Here is a 26,025-nt window from a genome sequence, read left to right on the forward strand (position 1 = left end):
TCACGTGCTCTTGAGAGAGAGCAGGAAGAGGTGCCACTGGCAGCTGGGCTGGACCCAGAGGCAGGGCCGACAGGAAGTGAGGGGTGAGCACGCGAGGCCGCCAGCCCCAAGGCCACCGCGAGCCTGCCCCAGTATCTCCACTCCCCACACGTCCCACATGTCCGCACACAGCATTTCCACCTTTAAAATGCCACCGTCTATACGCCCACCATCCCTCAATAAAGCTGATTGCCACTGTAAATAGACATAAATGGGCACCTTCCACTAGGACCAGTGAAGCAGCTCAGGTCAGACATGTCACAGAACGAGGGGGACTCACGTTTCTGTCACGAAAGCGATTGTCTGGCACCTTCACCTGCAGAGGAGCTGGGGTGCTCGTCCTGCCGTCTGTCAGCCGTGGCTCCTCTCGGAATTTCACATTTCTCTGCTTCACCAGTTTCCTCTGAGTTTTGTCAGAGAGTCACTGCTTTATAGACCAACACTTGTAAAGCACCTTCCAGCAATTCTTTTCTTAATCTAAAAATAAAAGGCCAAAGTTTAGAGGTATCAAGCATTGGTTTGAGATCAGTAAGAATAGCTGTTCGGGAAGCACTGATTCAGGCAGGAGCCCAAATGGTGTTCCAATGAGGAGACAAAGGTGATGGATATTTATGAGAAGGGGAGGGGACAGTGACATCCACAGAAGGAAGGCGTCGCTATCGGTGTGGAAAGCTCTCACAGAGATGCGGATTCTAAGCAATGATTGACTTTTCAGTCCAGTTGGCATCGTACCTGATTTCTTGTTACCCTCGGGAACAGCTCTCTGGGACACAGAGTTGCTGTAGGGCCCCGTCCATGGTTATGTTGCCCTGTTTGAACTTTCCAGAGGTTTGCCACCTGCAAGGCGGTTCCTCTGGGGTGGAGCTCTGGCTCCATTTTAAACTGGCTCTGTTTGTTTTATGTTTTACGCCTTTAAAGTAGGAATCTTTTTGTAAGATGAATGATCCCCCATGTTGAACCCTTCCCTTCTTCCTATGATTTGTTTTATGGATGTTATATATTTATATTTTTATGTATTATTTCTGTTGTATACTCATGTACTACTTGTTATATATAGTGTTATACGTATTTTAAATCAAAGCCGGCACAGTTATGTTTTTATGGTTTTTCAAACAAATAATGAGGCCTAATACAATGAGCTGTGACAAAGCTGCCCTTTCACCTTAGAGCCTGACACCTTAGAAGGTGGCCGACAGGTATCTCATCGGCTCATTCAAATATTTAAAGGCCCCGCTAAGACTCAGGTGACCCGTGTGCTTCTTTAAGGGTAGGCGACCTTATGTTTTGTTTGAGACATCAGCGAGCTCACACTGGCTCCTGAAAGTATGATGTACGTACGTTTATATTTGCAGGTATTTTGTTCTAGGAACAAAATACATGTATGTACCTCAGAGGTACTAGGAGCCGTTGAATTGAACAGTGTTCATTTTCCTCTAACAGTGGTTAGAATACAGTGAACGCGATCCCGAGGGCGCTGAGCCTCGGCTGCCACACCGCAGTCCACGGTGGGGTTTGTTCTCCTTCCCCTTTCCTGCACTCACAGAGCAGAGCTCCTTTGTTTGATCATTACCTGGGCAAATTTGCTGTAAGATAAAAAATTATGCGTGCAGCTGACTCCCTGCCTTGTGCCGTTAGGAGAAGAGGTTCATTTTCATCTTCTGTTTCCCAAATGAAGCTTTAAATCTAATTAGATCTCGAAAGAAAACAACTGTGATACGGTTTCTGTACGTAAAGGATCTCTCATTATAATAATGTTCTTATTTGTTTATGTTGTGTGATTTACAGTCAGTGATGAAATGCTTGGTGGCCAGTAGGCCGTACACTTACGGGATCCTTTGCAGAGAGCACTTTGAGTAAGTTATAAGCCATCCTGGACACAGAAAAATTTAATTGTTGTAACATATAATAGTGTAACAGCACACCCCGCACCTAGCGTGGGCCTTTCACACAGCGGAGGTTCAATAAACATTCGCAGATACATGAACTCACGCCCATCCATCACCTGGGCCAGGATGGAGCCGCTCTGATTGAGGCTGAGCTTCTCCGTGTGGCCTGCACTGGGTGCCGGCCTTGCTGGTAACCGTCCTGGCTGGTAACCTGAGAAGGCGGGGTCCGCACACAGCTCTGCCTGCGGATGCACTGACGGGCGGGCGCGGGGCTGAGGACAGGCAGTCAGCTCGTGAGGCGTCCGTCTGAAGGAGTTTTCTACTTTCAGTGTGTCGCTTCATCTCTTTTCCATTGTCTTCTCCACCTGGTGAAACTGCAGGCTGTTGCCCCATGGACCCCTGTGCCCTGAGGGGCTTTGTATATGTCTGTCTCACTGAAGATCAAAAACTACAAGCCGGCCTGCTCTCAGGTCTTCCCCAGCTCCCTGCCTTCAGGGGGAGCAGTCAGTAGGGTAAAGGGCCAATGCAGCATGTGCCTCAGAGGACCTGGGGAAGACTTCCTTAAATTCAACACTTATTTTTATCTCCAAGGCAGAAATCATGAACTCCAGTGCGAGCTTAACTCGTTTTCACATCATGTAAGAAAAAGAAAGATGGCGTCGGCCAGCGCGGCGCCTTAAGGCCCAAGTCAGAAGGACAGAGTTTCAGGTTGTCCCCTGCTCCCTGGACACATGAAACAGTGCCATTCTCAACCGAGGACTCTGGGAGGATCAGAGGAACGAGGTTCTTACCTGCCCTTTCACGCCATTTGTCCACTTCCCCCCATTTCAGGGTGAATGAAACTTTGGGGCTATGGCGGTAGACAGAGGGTTCAACTGGGAATTAAGGGGCCTGGCTGTACCCCAGCTCTGCTGTAGTCAGCGGCCACCTTGAGTGACCCCCTTTCTCATCCTGCAGCCCTGTCTCTGCCATCCTCCCCTCTGTAACATCGTGGGAGGAGGTCGAAACCACTGTGGGCCGGTGGGACAAGGGAGGGCTCTTCCCCTCCAGGTGTCCCGAAGTCCTGCCTACAAAGCCTCCTTGATCTGAAGGAGAAGAGGACCCAGAGCGCAAGAGTTTTGTGGGGCTACAGTTGGACTTTTTTTTCTTCTGGAAGGCAGCAACCAGTCTGGGCAATTGCCTGTGAGCAGTAAAGGGGTTTGGGTAACTCAAGAAAAAAACAGAACAAGACAATGAAGTTAGGAGGGAACTAGAGAACTGAACGTGAGTGTTTCTTCCTTGTTTCAAAAATGAAATTTTCACAGGCATTGGCGATAAGCTTTGCATGACTCGTAGCTTTGTGACCTTGAGTAAATTAGATATTATCTTAGTCTCAGTTTTCTGGTCGATGAAAGGGGGTGAAAATTATCCATTGTTTCCTTAGCTCTTCCGTCCGAGGCGCGTTGCAGAGCTACCTCATGACGAACACGTGAGACGCGATCCCTGTGACTTCTTTTGTTGTAACGACGATCTAAAGGGATCATGTAAAGTCTCTTAATTAATTTCTCTCTTAAATGTTTTTATAAGGCAGTGACAGAGATGACTGAATTTTGTAGGTGATTATTATAAAATATCTTCTCAGCAAACACTTGTCACGCGTCGCTCTGTTTGGAATAGACTTAAGTGTCTCCTTCCATCTACCACCACTTCCTCACCTGGCCCTTCATCTTCAACTGGGTTTTCCGCTGAGATGTTTTCTTCAGCCCCTAAATGTGATTTTCAGTTTGGGCTGAGCTCTGATAGGCCACTGCTGCTGTTAACTAGGTACAAACCCAAGGTCATTGCAGATTAGGTGTGTGCCTGTGTGTGTGTGTGTGTGTGTGTGTGTGTGTGTGTGTGTGTGTGTGTGCACGTTCGGCTGTATACGAATGACAGTAAAAGCTGAAACCACTCTGCTTTCCACCCTCATGTCAGCCCTTTGCTCTCCCGTGTTTCTGTCTTGCCCATAGGCATCAGCATGGGTTTTCCCCTCTTCCCGGAAGACACCGCCCCTGAACTTCACATCATGAACTATTCCTCGTCTTGGATCTCACACACCAGCTCCTCACAAAGCCTTCGAGGTCCCCCCAAACCATCAGTGCACCTGACAATGTGAGGTTGTCTTCCAGCCAAACACTGTCTGACTCAGAATTTACCCTCCACCCCCTGTCACCATCCTGCTGATCAAGCTGGTCCACTGACCAGCTGTCCTGCCTGGGCCAGCAGCCAACCAGCTGCCGTGTGGCCGCACGCTGTTGCGTTCCCTTTTCGTGGGGCACGTGGTCATCAACCCGAGTTGAGCGCAGGTTTTTCAGGCTGTTGTCCACCCACCCCACGTCCCACTGACCACGTCTGCTGCTCTGTTTCCCATCCTGTAAGGCCCGTTCAGGTGCTGCCCCCGTGTGAGACCGTCCTGCGGCCCCACAAGTGGGCCCCATAGGCAGGTCTCTCTCCCTTCTGTGTTCACGTGTCACTTGGCTGTGCCTCTCAGGGACACACACTCTCTGCTTCTTATTCCAGGACAATGACTGGCTTGGGACAAGTGATGGTCTCATTCATCTTTGGGTGATGAACTTTGTCCCTAATTGGATTGTTGAATTCAATGGGTATTTTCCTGTTTATTTCTACCTAGTTATTCTTGGCACCACTGTGTTCTCTCCCTTGTTAGACTGTGTTTCTGTCACGTGTGGACCACTTACCTGCTTCCTCCATCACTTTGCACCCACGCCCACAGTGGTGAGTAGGGGCATGTGGAGTGATTTGAGATGCACTGGGCTGTCTGTCCTTCCTGCCAGCTGGTCCATGGCCAGGAGTCCCATAGGAGTCACCCTTTGGGTCCGAGTACCAAGCCTTTCAATTATCCCTGTTATCAGTCAGGCATTCCCTGAAGGGCGACGCGTTAACCCCGGTCCCCATCTTGGCAATTAACCCGGGCCATTGATCCGTTCACTAATAATCACCTCAGCGATCTGAGCACTTTCTCGGTGAGAGAGAGGTGCCTGGAGCAAGGAGCAATGTGAGTGATAGCACCGGCCTCTGGGAGCGCGGGACAGCATGCCATCCTGGCCAGGAAGGTCGCGTGGGAACTGGAAGGGGCTGGCAGAGAGCTGGCCCGCTGGCCTTAGCCGGCTCCCAGCTGGGAGATGGCTTGGGGCACTGTGTTTTATCACCTGGGAGTTTAATTAACATGCCATCTATCTCACTACAGATTCCTGCCAAAGAAGGGGGTGTCCAGGACACCTCTGGAGCACATGGCTTTGCCAGGCTCTAAGGCGCCACCTGGCATGGCCGTTGTCACCATCAGCCCTAATGTGCGCTGTAGGGGTGTCCGGGGGGATGGGGAGTTATGGGGCTGTGTGCCTGGGATTGGGCCACTGGGAGGAGAGGTCCATCCATCCGATGAGTGGTCTTGACCGGAGCCCCTGAGAGATGGCGGTGGGCCAGGCACATGCTGGGTTTGTACAAGGTGTTAAGATGCCACTGGAAGGAGTTGGTCATGACCCCAGCAAGTCGGGCAGGAAACAAAACGTGACTGAACGTGAGTCTGAGGCACGGGCGTCACAGAGGCTTGGCCTCCCCAGTGCGGCAGCAGCGCGCGGGGCTCCCCACCGGGCGGCTCAGACCTTCTGCAGGAGCTCAGCTTGCTCGGCCTGCTCCCTGCTCCCACCGCCGACCGCCTGCCCCTGAGGGCGGGACATGGTGTCCATCTGGTGCAGGTGCCCCTCCCCGGGAGCCCTGCCATCACCCGCCTGCCGTCCTCCCCACTCGGCCCCGTGGCTTTGCTGCTGTAAGGCACTGGTGTCGCTGGTGTCACAGAGACGTTCTCTCTCTCTCTCTCTCTCTCTCTCTCTCTCTCTCTCTCTCTCTGCAAATTTCCCTCTTTGTGGAAGCTTTGGAGTAGATTGAAAAGGCTCAGTCTCATAGTCCTCTCCCGCACCTGGGTCTCTGTCACCCGCAGCTCAGCCCGTCCTCTGTTCACATGGAGTTCTCAGGTGGCCCGCAGTGGCTCAGCCGGCCTCACTGCGCAGGCTCTGCACTAGCCGCTCAACCACACCGCCCAGGCCTTGTCCAGGGGCGTTGTCTCCACACTGGAGCAGCTTCTGTCTTCCAGCTCTTTCCTCAATGTTGGGGGTTCCCAGGCTGCTGTCCCAGGTTCTGCCAAGGCCATACCTTCAGGTTTGATGCCTTAATTGCTGCTAACTCCTGAATCATCACCTCTAGCTGGCCCTCTCTCTTAACCCAGACCAACCTGCCATCGGAATGGACCCTGCTCTTTGGATGTCCCAGAAGTGCCTCAGGGTCCCCATGTGTACGTGCTGTCCCGAATTCCACTCTGAAGTCCCCTAATGACTGGGGCCACTGTCTCCCCAGAGCCCCCAAGAGAGACTCCGGAGCCCCCCCAAACGAGCAGCCCCATTGCGCCACTGCCCTGTCTGAGTGAGGCCAGACTCCGTCCTGCGCTGCTCGGCCCCAGCCAGTCTCCGTGCTGATTTGCGTCCGCTTTCATCCCGACCCAGACTGCAGACCCCACGTAAACTTGACCCGAGTCCCTCTGTAAAACTCTGTGTGGGTTCCCATTGTCTTCAGTCTGGAACCCCAAATCCTGGATGTAACTTACGAGGCCCTTCATGATCTCGTTCTTGCTACTTCTCCACCCTAATTTCGTGTCCCCCCCACACTTTTCCCCGACCTCAGTGACCCCATCCACGCCCTCTATATTATAATCATACAAATATTATTTTCCTTTTTCTGATTCTTCGAGGTCTTCATGTGTTTCCCTTCTTTCTCCTCAGTTCTTCTGATTTCTTACCCAGTGTTTCAGGTCTTGGCCGGGGTGACTCTTTCTCAGTGACCCTTTCCCCCTCCTCATCATGATAAGGCACCTGGGAAGTGCTTTTATAGTGTCTGCTACTTTCCGTATCACAGATCTTGTCACACTGCATTTGAGTTGATCTGAAATCATCTGTAGCCGCATTACACTGTCGGCTTTCCGGAGATTTGGATCCCCAGGGCCTGGCCAGAGCCCAGCCATGGCAACTGGCACTAAATACTAGTGGAGTAAGTGAATGAGTACACGACGGATTGGGTGAGGCCCACTGCACTGGGGAGAGCAATCTGCTCCACTCGGTCTACTGCTCGAAATGTGGCTCTCACCCAAAACTTCCTCAAATCCCTCATTACTCTAGTTCCGTCTTAACGTTTGGAAGTCTCAGCTCACATAGGAGAAGGCGGGCCGTGGCAGACAAACGCTGGCAGTGTTATTTGTCAAGAAGACCTTTTAACAAACCTGATTTCACCACAGTCAACAAAAGCATTACCTCTGATCTCAGTCCATAAATCTCTTTGCAGGTTTCAAACTCACGCTCTGCTATAATCGACTAGTCTAAGTAGGAATAAAATATTAATGACTGTTATTTTTGCTGAGCGCCTTCCCCTGTGCCAAGAACTACGAACGCTATTTTCATGACCTTCTCACATAGTTCCCTCACATGGTGAGGCCACTCCAGGTCTCAGGTGAGACCCGAGGTCACACGGTTGGTGGTGGCCAGAGCCAGCATTCACACCGAGTCTCACCTCAGGCTGGCTCCTTAGCTCCCGTGCCTTCCGTCTAAGGGCCTAACCGGTGTTTCTCTTGCCCCGTGCGTCTCCACAGGTACTTCAGGGCAGGGGTTGTATCCTCTCCAAATCCGCTCTTCTCTGCTCTTCCTTTCAGTGGAAGTGTCTGGCAACTCACCCTTGTGATTCGCCTTTTCTGGTGAATTCCAGCTTGTCAGGACTTTAAATCCATGGCACCCAGACTTGGGCAGAATACTCCAGAATAGTCTGAGTGCTGTGAAGTTACTGGCATCGTATCAGAGGTGCAGTAACGAGAGTCGGTTCATCCACGACACATGGAGACGTGGGCAAAGAATTCCGTTGTCCTGAGGGTCACCTTCCCTTCCTGTGAGAGACTGTCTCAGGTCAGCGGTTGTAACAAAAGTACCACAGATGGGGCTGCTCACACAACAAGCATAATTCTCAGAGTCTGAGGCTAGAAATCCAAGATCAAGGTGCTGGCAGTGTCGGGGGCTGGGAGCTCACATCCTGGGTTGTAGATGCTACTTCTCACGACCTCACATGGCACGAGGGCGAGAGCTCTGTGGGTCTCTTCTCACAAGGGCACTGGTCCCATCATGAGGGCCCCACCCTCGTCCCACCTCCTCAGGTTTCACTGTATGAATTTGGAGCGGGGACACACACTCAGCCCATGGCAGTCAGCCCTGATGAAGAATGAAGAGATTCTCATGTGTCTCCGTCGCCCCTCTGGGCCCTGAGGCGTCTCCCTGGAGCCCGGTGCTCCTGAGGACACAGTTTGAAACCTTCTTACCCCCGACATAGCAGACTGAGCTTTGCGTGGCTAACGAGCTGTTTGTGAAGGGGCTGACCTCCGAGCTCATGGGGATGCTGCTTGGCCGCTAATTTGAAGGATTAAATTTTAGTCCAGGTTCATGAGCAAGGTCTGTGAGCTTCATCAGTGGGTAGTAGAATTGCTGTAGTTGTCATGGTTTTATTTCAGCTCAGTTTCTCGTGGGCACATCTGAGACCTGGCAGTGATGAAAATACATCCAACTCACACTGTGCAGGTGGCTGGGTATCAGATACTTGGTAACCTTCAAACTGCACGTAGTTTCCCGTTCATCAGAGTTACTAATGAGTAGCTGACTTTATTTTTGTCTCGCTGTGGCCTGTGCGTCTGGGAGATGTTAATATGCAGTCACGTGTTCAGGAGGCCTTCCTGAAGAGTCGTGAGCACCCCGATTTCCGAGGAGCCTCCTTGCTGGCCTTCCTGCTTTTGCTCCTAGTTCTCTCATCTATGCAGGAGTCTCATGGGCCACTTTAAAACGGGACTCAGGTCTTGTCATTCATGTGCTGAAATGACAGTAGGGTTTCCCATGGCATGAGAGCGAAGCCCCAGCCCGGCCAGTCGGTCAGGCCCGGCTCTGCCTCCTGCCGCCGTGCACACTCTGTGCAGTGCGTCCGATCCCTCTGTGCGGCCCGTGTGGCCTGTAAACCTGTGGTTTACCGGTTTCTCCCACCGTGGAAGAGCGCCTGCCGTAAAATCTGCTGTCATCCTGTGTCTCAGTTCACCTGCAGTGGTGCTGGCCGTGGGTGCAGTGGTGTCCGCCTGCGGGCTGCCGGAGCTCCCCCCGACCCCTGGACTTCACCCTCCTGCCCCCTCCACCCCCGCCCCAGACAACCCCACGCCCTCTCTGAGTCTCTGAATCTGACCTCTTTGGATTCCCCACAGACGTGAGGGCCTGCAGTATTTGTCTTTCTGTGAATGGCTCGCATAATGTCCTCTGGGTTCATCCATATTGTCACATGGTTGCAGAATTTCCTTCTTTTTATGGCGGAATAGTATTCCATTACATGTTTATACCACGTCTTCTTTACCCATTGGTCCCCGATGGACAGCTTGTTTCCACATCTTGGCTGCTGTGAATAACGCTGCAATGGACGCAGGGGTGCAGATACCTCTTTGAGACCCAGATTTCATTTCCTTTGGTTAGATACCCAGAGGTGGGATTGCTGGCTCATATGGTTGCTATACATTTAATTTTTTGAGGCTCCTCCACACTGTTTTCACAGCGGCTGCCCCAGCAGGGCAGGGGCGCTGCCTTTTCTCCACGTCCTCGCCAGCACTTGTCTCTGGTATTTGTGTTTGACCCTCAGGTACGCCTCACTGTTTCCTGCATATCTGTCCCCTGGGTCACTTCTGTCCCTTGTCTCGGCAAAGCCTATTGTCTTTCCTCCTTTGAGTCATTTTTCTGACACCTTTTCTATTGTGGCCTCCAGCCCTTCCCCTCACTCTGTTCATTCCTTTCTCCTAATTTATCAGCATCTGCGGAGTTTGCTTCCCTGAAATGGTCTTTTCTTTCGTATTTATGACGGCACCCCCAGAGAAGTAGTCCTACGCTGATTTTAAGAAGGGTCATGGTGAGTATTTGTTGGATGACGTAGTTAACCAAAGTGTTGCATTTCTAAGTTGAAATAGGTCACGTTGTTCGCTTTGTTGGCCTGTGAAAGCTGAGATCAAGGACTGGTAGAGTGTTCGCAGGGGCGTCTGATGACTTGCAATTCTTTTTAACAACAACAACAACGAAATCTGTATTGCCAGAGGTGGGACAAGGGGATATCGTCACAGTGCCTTAAGTAGTCCCAGCTTGAGCAGAAATCTGTCTTTACGATGGAGGCGGCCATTTGTATTAATGGAATCACAGGATCAGTGTATTAAACAAACTGCCATTCAGCTCCTGGGTGACACCACTGAGGCTCCTAGATCCAGGGGCTTGGAAAGCCAACCCCTCCCTGCGACGTAGGTACTGATAAGGGGACGGTGGGGTTTCCTCTGCAGCCGTCACTCTGTGACTGGCAGGGCTGCCTGATCTTCCGTTCTGTAGCTGCAATGACATTCTGGGTGAAGCCCCAATGTCTGGACGTCACCCTAAGTCAAGGGGCTTCTGCTGGGCAGGAGGACATTTAAGGAAAGATTATCGTTAGCTGCTAGCGGTTCACAGACGTCTCTCTCAGCCTCGGTGGAGTTTATAGCCAACAGACTTTTTTTTTTTTTTTTTTTTTGGTTCCTAACCAGTGGTTCTTAAAGTTTAATTCTCAACTGAATGAAACCACGTAGCTAACTCATCAATTTTGGGCCGGACCAGCTTAGGTTTAGGATAAACTGAAGTAGATTTTCACTGTGGCACTGCGCGTGCTTTAGATGGAAGAAGAGACACCGCAAGCGTTCAAGGTGTACTGGCTCAGTGTGGGGAACGGCATTCACAGGGACGGAAGGCGCCTGGTGGGCCGTCGGCTTCAGACATGTGTCCGTTATGGAGTCTTGGGTGTTGGCCCAGAAGGAGCATGGAGGTGGCATTGTAACGTTGGCACAGACTCACTTTCCAGAGACCTGGGTTCCACCAATGTTTGTTACACTGAACCCACCTCGTACAGTGTGCGTGATTCATTTCTCTGTCAACATATTGAGTATATATATGAAGCCTATATTCCCATCTATCTGCGGACATAAGGACTCCACTCATTCCAGGAGGATTTGAGACAGGTTACCACAAACAGAAAGACACCACCCATAGGCAGTAGTAGTGTAGATGCAGAAGTAGGAAACAGTGACACAGGAAAGAGCATAAATAGAACCAAAGCTCAGAGACACGGTATTTCAGCCTCGCATTTCACTCTGAGCTTCCTGGAACGCAACATAAACAGGCAGACGTGAGCAGCACAATTCTCATCACCAAAGGAAGAAACATTTCAGTTCTGGGGAAGAAGCAAACCTTTTTGGAGAACTGGAGACAAAAGTTGGACTTTCTGTCTCAGGCTCCGAGGGTCAGTATCCTCAGCCACATCAAGTACAGCATGAAATGTCTCAATTATTTATATCCTGGTTGGTTCCAGGAAGTCTTTGGAGTGACAGTTTTCATAAAATGACTTCTTGTTGGGACCCTTAATAAACATAGTGCTCCAGGAGCTGAGTCTGAGAGACACCAAGGGACAGGCCCCACCACCCCATCTTCTAGGGGCCACCCTTTGTCCGTGGCTAGTGTTCAGTGAGCTCTGAGAGGGGGCGTCCCCACCCCACCCAATCCATGTGACTCACAAAGTGGTTCTGGAAAAGACTTTAGAAATTTTAAAGTCCTAAAAATTATCCACTGTTATGACATAAAGAAAAGTATGAAACCCGTCTCATAACTTCTCTTAAAAATCCCTACTTTTGAGTTTTATGAAGAGAAATAGACATGTGTGCACTGTCGCTCCAGCCCCGACGCTGCCGAGAGAACCGTAGCTGGCACATCTCCCCCATTGCCCGCTGGTCCTGGGATTCCCTGTGCACCCATACTTCAGAATACAGAATTCCAGGGGATGGGATGGACAGTGTGTTTCCCCGATATTCCATTTATTGTCACTTACTACTTTTGAAGAGGAGAGAAAGTTTTATTTACAAACAAGATTTGTGGACCCGTGAGAAGTCCCCTCTAGAATTAAACTTCAGAGGGCAGGTTGTCTGTCTGTCTGGGCAGCTGTCCCTGGTCACAGAGCTGTGACTAGCTCAGAATAGGTAGAACTCAGTACACGTCCGTTGAACAAATGAGGGATGAAGTCTGTAGCAGACATAAATACCAGCGGGCTATGTGAGAGGAGATTGTCAAGGATGTATGACTATTGTTATTAGGAAACCAGACTCTCAAGGGCGAAAACAAAAGTACATGGGGAAGGGATTTCTTGCTTAAACCCTACCTGGGGATCCCCGGAAAGCTATTTACATACAATTACTAGATATGTGTGATTAATATTGTTATTTCCTAATTTTGCATGAATACCACTGTAAAATTTTAATGTCTCTGTAAACATAGAAGGAAGACTACCTTATAAGTATGGAAATCTAAAACTCATGCTTGTAAAGCTATTTAAATCCTTCAAGTGAATCTTTGGGTGACAGAAAACTGGCCATTTGCCTAATTTTTTTGTATCGATTTAAGTCTATGCCAGTGGACACAGCTGTGCCTGCTGTCTCTTCTTAACTTCCAAGCACCAGCATTTGGCAAGGACGATACATTGTTGCATAATAGAGATTGCTCTTCGCCTCTTTCAGGTTTAGCCTGAAGTCTTTTCAGCGGTTGCTTTTGAAACCTTTGTAGGGAGCCAAATGCTTTTTTGAGTTGCGTTTCTATCAAACTGCTTATGGAAAAACCCAAGGACGGGGAACTTTGTGTGTGTGTGTGTGTGTGTGTGTGTGTGTGTGATGTGTTCAGTATGTGTGTTGGTTTTGTGTGTGTGTGTTGGTTATGTATTGAGTGTGTGCTGGTTGTGGGTATGTTGGTTGTGTGTGTTGGGGGCATGTATGTTGGTTATGTGTTGAGTGCGTGTTAATTGTATGTGTATGCTGGTTGTGTGTGGAGTGTGTCTTTTGGGTATGTGTGTGTTGGTTATATGTTGGGTGTGTGTTGGTTGCGTGCATGTGCGTGCATGGGCGTGCATGTGCTGGTTGCGTGTTGAGGCCACTTTCACTCACAGAACTGTAGACTGCATGTGGAAGGAACAGCTGTGGCCTGGGGTTGGGAGGCCATGTTCCAGTTCCAGCTGTCGTCATCGAGCGAGTCCTCTTGACCTGCCAGTTCGTTTCCTGGGATCTCAGTTTCCTCGATGGCAAACTGGTCAAAGGTGGTGGTCACTCTAACAGCCTGTGCCGAGCTCAGTATTTCTCAAACAGCACTTTCCGAGGGATTAGTTGGTAATTTGGTAGAAAAAGGATCTAAGCATTCATGTGTTCAGGAGACATTGGTTAAACACAAGGAAATTGCAGGACCGCTCAGAAACTCTCAGGTTAGTACACATCCCGACTCTGGGAGGAAGACGAGTTCATGTTTCCCAACATACCTGTCCATGGGCCTCGTCTCCCAATACCGTGTCAGCATCTTACCAGACAGCACCGCTCTGTGGGACCCATGAATGGAAGTCACCACGTTTCTTTTGACGTTCTCACATGTCAAATGAGCTGTTCCTGGCTCATTGGGACCTACTTCTTCATGACCAAGGCTATGTTAGTGGTTTTCTCCCGCCCGGGACAGAGTATTTGGACAGAATCTACCTCCCCAGCGTAACGTGCTTGTTATGTAAGGCTGTGCGGCCTCTGTGAGTGAGTGCACGGTTGGCAGGAGGTGTCTGCTCTATTAAGAGTCACTCGTTTTGCCCCATTGTCTGCCTTCAGGGTTGTTGTGTTGGAAATCACACGGCCAAGTGGTCTTGAGTGTCCTGTTTCCTGAGGATGGGTTTACTTTTCAGAGATTCCAGACCACGTGGTGCGTACTGAGGAGGCACTTGATGTAACTGGGCGGGAGCAGAGCTGTGGGTGCTGCTCCCTGCAACCCAGGAGTTGAGCCTGGGGGCTCTGTGGGCCTCATTGAGGATTTAAAATTAGTAGGCAGGGCAAGTTCCGTTTGTCACACCCTTTGTGAGTGTGACCCTTCCACGTTGGGTGGGTGGTGACTGCACACAGCACATTAGAGGAAGCCCTTTAAGGCTGGTCATGGGGACTAGTGCTCTCGGATGCGGAGTGGAGGCTGGTTTCTTGTCCCTGAAGGTCTATCAGGGTCTGGGAGGTCCTGAAATAATCAGTGAACACACTCGGTGCCAGTGAACGTGGCTCTGCCTTTGGCTGCAGGGAGGGATGGCCTGAACGAAACTGTCCACCTGGCGCGGCCCTGTCACCTCCCACTTGCTATCTTGGCGCCGACAAGCTCCCTGTGAGCTTCAGAGGGCTGCTGTGTGGCGCGCCCTTTCTCTGCACCGTCCTCATGGGGCACCAAGCACACAGTAGGTGCTTCGTTGTGGGACCAGATGGATTCTTCTTTCAATAGTCCTAATGAGAGGTCATCGGATCACTCCTAGAGAAGTCTAGTGACAGAGAAATGGTCGCTATCCAGGCCAGTGTGTCTTCTGGTCGGGCAGTTCTGGGTCTGCACAGAGTTCTTACTGTAACTAAATGTGTCTCCCTGTAGGTCCTCGGTCAGAGCTTAGGCCCCACGGAGCACCCCATTTCCACGTGTCACTCCTTCACGTCAGAGATGTTAGTCATCATGCTTCCCCTGCTTTCTATTTAGTTTTTATTTCTCACAATATTAACATTTATAGCTTCTTCACCAGTTTTACCTTTTTCTTGAAGACTTTTTTTTCTTAGGTTAGTTTTAGGTCCACAGCAAAATTGAAAGGAAGGTAGACAGTTCCCGGGTACCCCTGCCCCCCCACGCAAACCGCCCCCACTGTCAACATCCCCCATCAGTGCGACACACCTGTTACAATTATGAAATGCCCAGTGTGTGCGGAGGGTATGGTGCGAACGGAGCAAAAAGGCTGCGCCCCAAGGATGAGGAATGTAACAGTCTGTCAGCTCATGGACCCTATTGAAATGCTCATTCAGAAACTTCTGAGTTACTCTTTTAAGCACGAACTGCTGTCCTCAGTTTCCCCAGGTTCTGCAGTGGAGCTTTGGAAGTAGAAGGTTTTTTATGTGCAGTTAGTTTTAGCTATTAGCTATTTTTCAGCCTGTGAAATATATTCTTTCTCCTCAGCTTTGTCACGTATGCACTTGAGGAACACACTTTCTAATAGTGTCCTCCAATTGTTGCTGACAGTGTTCGTCAGGCCGGGGTGACACGCAGGGCCCCGTGGCAGACCTCTGGAGACTGCCCTCCACAGGGATCTTCCCGTGACTCAGGCTGTTATTTATGTTCTGGAGGCGCTTCCTCCCAGGACTTCGGCTGAACACAGGAACTGATTTGAATGGTGACGTGCTGTAATTAGAAACCCAGTGGTTTGGGCAGATTGCTTTTTTGTTCATTTATTGTGATGAGCTTTGGGCTGATCAATGGTACTTTTATACATTTTCAAATAAATCGCCTACAGTTTGTTCAAGAAGGGAGGAATATTACGATCGTCAGTGACGGCCATGAAGGGAACGGCTTTAGTGTTCTCCCCACCCCCTTTTTCATATGGCCTGAAATTTGTGGGAAATCAGAAAGCCTTCAGTGGGCATGCCAAGAAACCAGAATTAGGTGTCAGAGGAGGGTTTTCTAATAAAAGATTAACTCTGAGGATCCATTTATTAATGGGAAACCAAATCACTGAGGTAACGTTTAGATACTTTCTAATTATAATTGAGCTGGGGAAACTGAAATCTTTGTGCAATGTGAAGAGAAATAATTTACACATCTTTCCAGCCTCAGAGCTAGATTACGGAATACCCCCAGTCAAGTTAGTAAGGAATTCAAAATACACCCCAATTAATTTCAGGGGTTGACGGGCTCTGTGAGGACCTGGACGTGCTGTCACTTTGGTTAGGTCCCTGTCCCCCGCCTTGGATGAGTAACATCTCAGCCAGCAAGGCTGGGGCACTTGGGAGGCTCCTGGATTCCTTAATGAAGAGTGTTCAGCGACGCTCTTACCTCTCCTCAGCCGTGTGTTTATAGAACGCAGATTGCATGGCCTCATTTTCTTAGCTGATTTTCAGGATGATGTGCGTGTGAGGCACAGAGGGTAGGAAGTAGAAAAATATTCACAAGCCTGGAGAAGCCCTGGGTAGGAGGGAGTCTTCCATTTTACTGAGGTGAAGAGGTTCTTTTACCCCTTGGCTTTAGTTGAGAATTAGAGCTGCACAGTTTGTCAAGAGGAGTGTTACTCTCCACTAGGGTAAGATCATGGTTATCAGAGATGACCTTTGAGCTTTATAACAAATACTAGTGTTGGAAAGTTACTTCCTCCGGACTGACGATGCTTTTCTACTGTTCATTTCCCTCACCAACACTTACAATCCCATGTTTATGTATGTGTTTACTTTGTATCATCTCCTCCCCATCAGACTAGGAATCTCTTGATTTCAGGGGTCATGTCTTGGTTTATACGTCAATGTGCACTTGGCTCCTAGCAGAGTGACTGACACATAGTAGGCACTTAACTTTAAATAAAAATTGGAATTACAGGATTTTTTTTTTTTTTTTTTGTGAAGATCTAAAATTTTAACTTCTTGTACTGCCTCCAGAATTATCCCAAGAAATCATCCCCATGCATCATATGGGTGGCTGGATTGGGTTATCTTCAGGGTCCCCATATTGGGTATTCTAAAACCAACATGAATTTAAGACTATGGACTTCCCATGTAGCTGGATCATCTCCTGAAAGTTGTGGAAATTACAGAAGAAGGAATCTTATCATTAAAAAGTTTATGGTCTAATTAAGGGGTCTAGATTGACTCATACACAACAATTAGCCCATTGTGGCCGTGAGCTAATTTAGACCATGAAGACAAAAGGACTTTAGGAGAAAGAAGAGATCATTGTGACTTGGAGCCTTGCTTTCAGGTTTTGGAGAAATGGTTGTGTATAAACTGGTCTAAATCAAGCCTATTCCTGGATGTGTTCCCCAAATCCACCTCTCTGGTCAGTTCTCTGTCTTCAGATGAGTTGTGTTGAAGGAACAGAGTGAGGTGCATATTGATCGTACTTGAGATGAACTTGGTCGAGAAGGGTGAGAACACGTAGAAAGTACGAATCAGAGCCATGAGCTCCATGTGTTCAGCTCGACAAACATCCCTGCTGGCAGTACCTGGTTCAATGTCTCACCTTGGTCTCCTCTTTCAAAGAAAAATAAAGGAGAATCACAGGAACAGACAATTTTTTGAACTTCAACTCTGTATTTTGGTCCTTCCTCTGAAAGCCTAGGACGATATGGCTTTAGTGACAGGTAGTGTCTCCTCAGTGTCCATGAGTACTTGGTACCATTTTAGTGACAAGCACTTTCCTTGTTCTGGGGGACACAAATAATACAGAATATTCAAAAGCTTGTTCTTGTATAGTTGAGTAGAGACATGAGAAGTGAAAAGAAGGCAACTATCAAAGACTAGTCAATTCATGGTTTATTAAGCCTCTACTATTCCGTTCTGGGCATCGTGATGTAACTGTCAGGAACAAAACGCCATCTCTGCTTTCTGCTGTCACGGGGTGAGCACTCTTGTTGAGGAGACAGCCAGTAAGCAGATCAGCACTTGCATTCATTCCTGCATACGTATGCTTTGTGTTTACTCACCAATTTGACCAACATTTATTGAGCACCTGTTAAGTACAGTATGGAGCTGGTTAACAGTGGGGACCCATTCTGAGAAACGCATCGTTAGGCGATTTCATCGTGCGAAAGTCCTGGAGTGCATCTACACAGATCTAGATGGTGTCGCCTAGTGCTGTAAGTGTACGTGCTGCACTTTTATACACGGCTGGCAACACCAGTGTCACCACACAAATGTGAGGAATGAGTTGTGCTTCAGTGTCACCAGGGCTATGATGTCACTGGGTGACAGGAATTTGTCAGCTCCATTATAGTCCTCTGGGACTATTGTTGTGCATGTAGTCCGTTGTTGACGGAAATAGTGGTATATGGTACATGGATGTTACAAAATGACGGCAGATTTCTTACCAGAAATAACAGAGACCAGAAGACAATAGGATGACATTTTGAAAGGGATGCAATAAAAAAAAAGTTTGTCAACCTAGAGTTCTAGATCCTTGAAACTGGTTTTCAGCATTGAAGGCAAAGAGATATTCCAGAGCTGTGCTGTCCAATCCAGTAGCCCCTGGTGATATTTATTGAGCACTTAAATATGACTAGTCTGAATGGAGATGTATGTGTAAAACACACACCGGATTTCAAAGACTTGGTGTGAATAAAATAGGGTAAACTACACCAGAATTAGTTTTATTATATTGATTGCATGTTGAAATGATAATATTTTAGATATGTTGGGTTAAATAAAATATGTTAATACAATTGTAAAAATGAATGTTTAACAAGTGCCAAGATAATTCACCTTCAGCAGACCCACACTATAAGAAATGCCACAGGAAGTTCTTCAGGTTAAAGAGAGATAACAGGTGGTAATTGAGAAGATTTAGTGAAGATGAGGGGACATGGCAAATATGGGGGTAAACACTATGTCAGCATTTTCCTTATCTAAGTGTTAAAGAAAACAGAAGACTTTTGTAAGCTACAAATTATAAAATACATGAACGTAATAGCACATAGCGGTTGGACTCTAGTGTTGTAAGATTCCTATATTTTACATGAAATAACACAATATTAAACATAAATAAATTGCAATAAATTATAGACACACACTGCAATCCCTAGAGCAACCACTAAAATCTTTAAAGAATATAGCTAAGAAGTCAATACAGGGATTAAAACAGAATGCCAAAAAAATCTTCGATTAACTTTAAAGAAGGCAAGAAAGGAGAAAGTGAGAAACAAAAGCAGATGAGAGAAAAAGAAAACAAATAGTAAGACGGTAGACCTAAGTTCAACCTTATTAATAACTGGAAGAAGTATAAATGGACTAGAACACCAATTAAAAGACAGAGACTGTCAGACTAGATGAAAAAGCAAGATAAACTATATGTTGTATTAAGAGTTGCACTTTAAATTCAATCACACAAATAGGCTGAAAGTCATATATATATATATATATATATATATATATATATATATATAAATAATATGTGTATATATAATATATATAATATGTGTATATATGCATGTATATATGTGTATATGAGTATGGTATAGTATAATTTTAGCACTGATATAGAAGCACAGGAATATAGACTAGCCAAAAATATGCACATATATGCTGCAAACAGTAATCATTAAAGTCTGGAGTAGCTAGAGTAACAGTAGACAAGCTAGACTTGGAGGCAAAGCATATTACCAAGGATAAAGAAGAACATTTCATGAATATGAAAGCTACATCAGCAAGACATAGTAATTAAAATTTCGTACAAGCTTAGTAACAGAGGTTCAAGAATCATGCGCCAATAAATGAGAAGAGAGATAAATGCACTATTGTAGTAAAACTCCGTTCTTAATAATCTATAAAAAACTAGACAAAAAAAATCAGTAAAGATATAGACCTAACATAAATATGATTATAAATTTATATATTTATAAACCTATACTTTTAAATTATAAATCTAAATTATAGGATCTAAATGATATAATTGACATTTATGGAAACTCCACCCAACACTGCAGAATCCACACTATTTTCAAGTGTACATGGAATGCTTATCACGATAATTCATATTCGGGGCCATAATACAACACTTACTCAATTTCAAAAGATTGAAATATTACAGTGTGTCATATGGCCACAATGGAATTGCATTTGAAATCAATAAGAATAAGAGCTCTAGAAAAGCCCCAAATATTTTTATGCTAAATGATGAACTTTAAAAAACCCCATACATCAAAGAAGAAATCACAATGGAAAAGAAAAATAATTCAAACTGAATGAAAATGAAAATACTACATATCAAATTTTATCGAATGCAGTCAGAGTAGTGCTTACAGGGAAATTTATAACCCAAAAACGCTTATTTTAGAAAGGAAGTGATTTAAATCAATGATCGAATTTTCCACTTTAAGAAACTAGAAAAAAGTGAGCACATTAAACCCAAAGTAACTGGAAGGAAGGAAATGATAGAGATAAGAACAGAAATAAATGAAACAGAAACAGACAAAAACAACTGAGAATATAATAATGCCCATCTGGGTCTTTTGAAAATATTAATAAAATTCATGAACCCCTCACAAGAATAATTCAGAAAAAAGAGAACATAAATTAATAATATCAGTAATGAAAGACGAGACATCAGTCAGATCCTATAGGCATCAAAAGTCTAATAAGGCAACATTATAAACAATTTTATGTCAATAAAGTTGGTAAATTTATTGACAATTTGTCAACAAATGACATTGAAATGGACAAATTTCTAAAAATACACAATTCATCAACAAAAGAACCCTCATACACTGCTGATGGGAATGTAAATTGGTGCAGCCAGTATGGAAAATAGTATGGAGGTTCCTCAAAAAATTAAGAATAGAATTACCATTCAACCCAGCAATTCCACTTCTGGGTATCTACCCCCAAAAATCTGAAAACATTTATCTGTAAAGGTGTATGTACTCCACTGTTCACTGCAGCATTATTTACAGTGGCCAAGACATGGAAACAACCAAAGTGTCCTTTGATAGATGATTGGATAAAGAAGATGTGGTATATGTACACAATGGAATACTATTCAGCCATAAGAAAAAATGAAATACTGCCATTTGTGACAACATGGATGGATCTTGAGATTTTCATGCTAAGTGAAATAAGTCAGAAAGTCAAGACCCGAACAAAAATTGAACAATTTCACTCATCTGTGGGATATAAAACTGAAAGCAGCAAACGAACAAGACAAACAAAACTCATAGACACTGATAACAGTTTAGTGGTTACCAGAGGATAAGGGGTAAGGGGGAGGTAGAAGAGGGTAAAGGGGGTCAAATATATGGTGATGGAAGGAGAACTGACTCTGGTGGTGAACACACAATGCAATATTACTGGTGATGTATTATAGGAATGTACAATTGAAACCTATAGAATGTTATTAAGCAATGTCACCCCAATAAATTTAATTTAAAAAAGAATCAGAAGTATACAAAAGTGACAGAGGACACAGTGCCATAGTGAGGCATGAACAGTTTGGAGGCTCTAGTTTGAATGTTTCTCTGGGCTTTTCTGGAGGATGCAAAGCTGTGCTGGAAATCTCATAAGAATAGATTTTTCTGTGATGTGTCTTTACTTTCTGCTGCCAACTGGATTGGAAATATCACAAATAAAAGTGTTTCTTGCAGTAAAAAAAAAAAAATTATACAAGATGAAAGGAAAAATCCGAATAGGTTTATGTCAAAGACTTTAAACTTTCTATCAAAATAATTTTCTACAAAGAGAAATCTAGGCCCAGATGGTTTCATTTGGTGAATTCTTTCAAACATCTAAGGAAGAAATATTACCAATCCTACAATAGTCTTTTAGAAAATAGAGAAAGAAAAATTTCCAACTCATTTTATGAGGGCAGCATAATTGTAACACCAAAACCAGACAAAGGAGTCAACAGAAAAAGAAACTTATAGACCACTATCCCTTTAACGTAGATGCTGAAATCTTTAACACAGTGTTGTCACGTTGAATCCAATGATACATAATTAGGACATATCACAACCACGGGGACTTGATCCTATGAATGTAAAGTTGGTTTACTATTCTAAAATCAGTATAATCCACGTAGTAACTGAATAAAGAAGAAAGTGATATATTCATCTGAATAGATGCATAAAAAGCATTTGACAAAAATTAAAACAAAATTTGACGAAAATTAAGCATTGAAGAAAAATAACTTTTCTCAGGAAACCAGTGATAAAAAGGAACTTCTTAGTCTGATAAAGGGCATCTACGGAAACTTTCATGTGACATAATACTTAATGTTGAAAGACTGGAGGCTTTCCTTCTACTATGGGGAACAGTGCAAGGATACGTATCGTCGCATCTATTGAATACATACCGGAGGTCCTAACCAGTGTAGAAAGACATGAAACAGAAATCAAAAGCATACAGGTTAGAAATGAAGAAGCTAAACTGTCCCACTCATAGAAAACATGATTGTTTACACAGAAAATTCTAAATTATTGACAACAAGAACATCTTATTAAGGCAAATATGTGCATTTAACAAATCTCTGATAAAGTTCAATATTCAAAAATAAAAATTGAGTTTCTACATACTAGTAATAACAATTGAAAAATAAAATTACAAGTTCATGTGAAATAGCATCAAAAAACATAAAATACTTAGAAATAAAGTTAACAAAAGACATGCAGCACATGTACACTGCAAACTATACAACTTTGCTGAGAGAAAACGAGAGATAGCTAAGTAGATGAAGAGCTGTCTGTCATGTCCATGAGGGTCGGAAGGCTCCATATTGTTAAAATCTCAGTCATCTCTAATTGGATCTGTATTTTCTACATGATGCCAAACTGAATCTCATGAAAGATTTAAAAGTAGTTGATTCTAACATTGATATGGAAGCACAAGGAATACAGACCAGAAAAAAACTGAGAGAGCTTATGACGCTTGACTGCTTGACTTATTAGAAAACATAGTAATCAAACTGTGTGGCTGCAGCTTAAGAATGTGTATGTAGAACCATGGGACAGAGTAGTGGTTCTGCAGCCCAGACTTACATGCTCAGTTGATTTTTAACCAAGGCATCTGAGAAGTTCAGTGGGAAAAGTAAGTCTTTTCAACAAATATTAGTGGAATAACTTGATACCCATATAGAAAAAAAAGAAACTTGGCCTACGTCACGTCATAAACAAAAATGAATTTGAGATGGCTCATAGACATAAAAGTATGAAGTGTTGAAAAGAAAACGTTGGAGAACATCTCTAAAAACAGGAGTAAGGTTTCTTGGACAGGATATGGAAAACAATATTCACAAGAGAAAATTTTGATTAGACTTAATAAAAGAAAAGCGCTTTCTGCTCATTAAAAATACAGTTAAAAAAAGAGAACAAACCCAAACTGGGAGAAAATATTCCCAATTCATGTAGGTGACAAAGGACTTGTATCATGACTCTGATTCCTGTACTCAGTAACTAAAAGGCAACAATGTAAAAAATGGGCAAATGCCTTGAACAGTCACTTCACCAAGGACGATATGCCCGTGGGCAAATGAGCACATGGGGAAGTACTCAACCTCAGCCATCGGGAAGACGCACATCACTGCCACCACAGCCACCATGGTGCAGCAGGTACACTCACCGGGACGACGGAAGCTTAGGGAAGGAAGCCCTGCACAGCATGGGGGCTGGGGAAGAGAACCTCATGTGCAGGCCACGCAGACCCTGAGCTGCCGGCAAAGCTCGGGCACATACATTTTCTACTCCACTTCCAGGATAGGTCCAGCTCATCGAGAAGCACGTTCAGTGATGATGTGGCTCAAGAAAATGCAGGACTCAAAGAGGAGGGTAGCAGTGCATGCCCGTGGGCTTCCTGGAGACGGGCATTTTAGGAATTCCTTCCCACTACCTCCACCTCCATCCACAAGAGAAGAAGGAACGAGCTGAAGGGTGTTGATCAGCGCGCAGTGTCTGCCCAGATGAGCCCAGCAGTGGCCGGAGAAGCAAGCCCCAGGGCCACCGGGCGTCTTTCCTTCCTGTCGCCATCAGGTCACAGGAACCCTGGGCTCCTTAGAAATACCGTGCATTACTCTTCTCTTTGCCACACAAATTAATACTTTAATATATTGATAGTTACTGTGCAGCTCACAGCACTCACCGGAAACCTGTCTCACTTGGCGGTTTGTTCTGACCACTGTCCCATTTTCCCCAGTGGGAGAACAGGGGCCTATGTTTAGTTCGCACTCCATAGCAGCTGGCGCAATGCCACACAAACACATGCCAATACAGATTAACGGACTGAAGTGACACAAGGCAATGTGTCAGTTCGTTTAGCTGAGATTCGCTCCGCTCTCCCCCTTGGCACCTGCCGCTTCTTGGAGGTGAACTGTGACCCGTGGACGATGCGTGGTTTGTATTTCTTTCACACATTTAATGAAAGAATAATACTCATTGTTAATGGTGTCAACGTGAAATGTGTCCCTTCTCAATTTGATTAGGTAGCTGATTTATTTTAATATTTCCAAGTCCCTTATGTTCAAAATACGTCTCTAAACCAAACTGTGCTGCAGGATTACTTTGAGAGTTGCATTATTTGAAATGGAAGAGGCCATTTTCGTGAAATGTTTTGTGTGTAAGTTCTCTGTGCCTGGGAGCTCAGTGTGTCACCCTTCTGTTGGAAAGAAGACCCTAACACCCGCCAAATGTCCTCGTTCCCATTTGAAAGTCAAGGCCACTTCAGGGAGGCATCGCTGTGATCCAGAGACCCAATGAGCCGGACTGGGTTCCGGGTGCAATTAGGAGACACCTAGTTCGCTCGTAACTCATTCTTGATGCCGCCGTCTGTCCCTCGCCCGTCTCACAGGGCAAGGACAAGGGGGGCGCCGCCTGCTCACAGCTCGCGGCTCCTGCCTGGAGTGAGGTGCACACGCACGGCCAACCAGCTGGGAAACTCACCAGCAAGCCGGCCCCTCGCAGTGTCCCGTTCCACAGACGTGCGTGGAAAACCTTCCAACGTGGGTCACTTATCCCACAGTGCATATCCTCACTGGCGCCAAGCAGGCTGAAACGGGCCATGTTGCCCCTTTTAGGTCACAAAGCTTCAGAAAAGGAGACAAGAAATGTGAAATTTTTCCCTAGAATAAAAATTGTGCCTTTAAAAATGTATTTGCAGCTGTGCCCAAATGATAGAGTTCTCACATAAACCTGGGATTAGTCAACACTGTGTACCCTATAAAGAGCCAGACAAGTCCTGGCTGGTCACCCGCTTGGCACTGGATTCATCAAAGCCCCATCACCCCATCGCCAACCACGAGCGTCGCTCTGTGTGCACATAGGAGCCTCTGCGTGGTTTTCCACCTGTTAAAAGGAAGGATTCTTGCGATCTTATACTATGTACAACTTGTTTATGCTGCAAACAGAGAGGTGCCCTTTGGTCTCCTAACAGCTTTGATGTCGCGATAGGAAGCTTTTAGTGCCACCCCCTGCCTGACATGCACCCAAGATATCTGCTTCTCCAGTCTGTGTGCCCAGTGGAAACACGCGGGACCCAGTTACGAGGGACTTCTGCTTTCAGTGCTTTTATGAGGAATTTGTTCATTTCTAAACTAATAGGAAGTGGGAGGCATTTGTGGACCCCTTTTGCTAAGGCTTAGAGTTACACCTTGGGCCTCGAGGTGAGGGAAGCCTGCAGAGCCGGCCCAGAGTGTGCGCCCCGCAGCACGTGGGAACAGCAGGCCGTGCCCCGGTGTGGAGGAAGTGCCACCAATATCCCTCCGCGAGATGACGTCCCCTTTGCACAGAGAAACGTGACTTTCCTTCCCTCAAGACGACTAGTTGTCATTTTAATAAATATTAGGTTGGTGCAAAAGTAATTGCGGTTTAAAAGGTTAAACAAACTGCAAAAACTGCAGTTACTTTTGCACCAACCTAATACTCACTCAAGAAGCATAGCTTTTCTCTCCATCACAGTCCTGGGTTTGAACTCTGGTCATAATCTCCCTAAATTTCCTAAGTGTGGCGGCCTGGGCCCCGCCCTGCCCATTTAATTTGGAAACAATCTCAGGCCTTTGAAATGCTCCTGGATCACCCTAACGGGTGCCCAGGAGGAGAAGCACAGATCACTGAGTCATGTTGTGTTTTAATGCTATTTTATTAATTTAAAAATATGCTCATTATTCAAGTACTTCTGAGCACATTTACATAAAGAAACCTAAACGCCCCAAGATAGAAAAATCGGAAACAATACAGTAGTTGATAGGTTCTTTTTCCATCACTAGAGACTCTTTGAATAAATACATTTATAGTTGCATAAAAGCTGCATAAATATACTAAATTTTAGTTTTAACTACTTGAATACCAACTATTTCAAATGGCTGGTAACATGTATGACCAAAAGCAGGATTTTAAAGAGTGAATATTACAAGACAGACAAAATTCTGAGAATGAGGAAACGTCTAACATTCAAATGGCCTGGCAA

This window comes from Rhinolophus sinicus, linkage group LG11, assembly GCF_036562045.2.
Source record: "Rhinolophus sinicus isolate RSC01 linkage group LG11, ASM3656204v1, whole genome shotgun sequence".
Classification (NCBI taxonomy): domain Eukaryota; kingdom Metazoa; phylum Chordata; class Mammalia; order Chiroptera; family Rhinolophidae; genus Rhinolophus; species Rhinolophus sinicus.